The sequence below is a fragment of the Octopus bimaculoides genome, chromosome 4, assembly GCF_001194135.2.
Source record: "Octopus bimaculoides isolate UCB-OBI-ISO-001 chromosome 4, ASM119413v2, whole genome shotgun sequence".
NCBI classification, from domain to species: Eukaryota; Metazoa; Mollusca; class Cephalopoda; order Octopoda; family Octopodidae; genus Octopus; species Octopus bimaculoides.
The window spans coordinates 121,403,695-121,404,455 of NC_068984.1; the positions used below are offsets into that span (position 1 = coordinate 121,403,695).

The window sequence follows — 761 nt, forward strand, 5'->3', positions numbered from 1 at the left end:
GAGAGAGAGAGAGAGAGAGAGAGAGAGCGAGCGAGAGAGAGAGAGAGCGAGAGAGAGAGAGAGAGATTAGAGAAAGAGAAGTCGTTATTTCGGAATGCGATTTAAATGTAGTTATCTCCCTTTGACACCTAGTTTATTGTCCTTATTTCTTTTGGGAAAAACCACGTTTCTATTATTACCTCTTTGCTCATAGATAACTTTACAAATAGTTTACTTTAAGTGTTAGAGCCAAGAGAAAATCCCTCGTGTGCATCAGTCTCTCCGAAATGACGTTATTCTCAGTATGTACTTAGTAATTATTTGTTTCAATATATATCTATATTAATAATTATTATTATTGTATCACTGAAGACGTGATTCGTTTATACTGATTTGTAAAAACAACGGTTATTTTCCTCCAAGTATTTTGATTATTTGCCATTTTTCATGTATAATTTTCGATAATTTTTCAAGTGGGGACAAACGAAGAGACTATATATGAATGGGTCCGAATTGGTGTGGTTGTAATAAGTATAAAAATAATTGTGTTTAATTTCTTTCACTACTAACTCGAGTGAGACTCTAGTACCCTCGTCTTTTTATATGAACTTTCTGTTATGTTTCAAACATTAACTCGATAATGAAAGAAAAGTTATTTCACTAAAACCCTCCAGATTATTAGTATTATTGTTATTTTGTTGTTGTTGTTGGTGGTGATGGTGGTCGTGGTCGTCTTCGTCGTCGTCGTCATCGTCGTCGTCGTCTTCGTCGTCGTCATCGTT

General features: G+C 34.8%; 1 protein-coding gene and 1 long non-coding RNA gene across 2 annotated transcripts in view; one reads left to right on the forward strand and one right to left on the reverse strand.

Moving 5' to 3' along the window:
• Positions 1-761, reverse strand: part of LOC106868127 (uncharacterized) — a 19,943-nt gene that overhangs the window by 12,097 nt on the left and 7,085 nt on the right. The window lies entirely within an intron of this gene.
• LOC106868125 (uncharacterized) overlaps positions 148-761 on the forward strand; it is a 48,361-nt gene continuing 47,747 nt past the window's right edge. The window contains exon 1 of the mRNA XM_014913257.2: positions 148-281. The gene's annotated coding sequence lies outside the window, so the exon portion shown is untranslated. The remainder of the gene's footprint in view (positions 282-761) is intronic.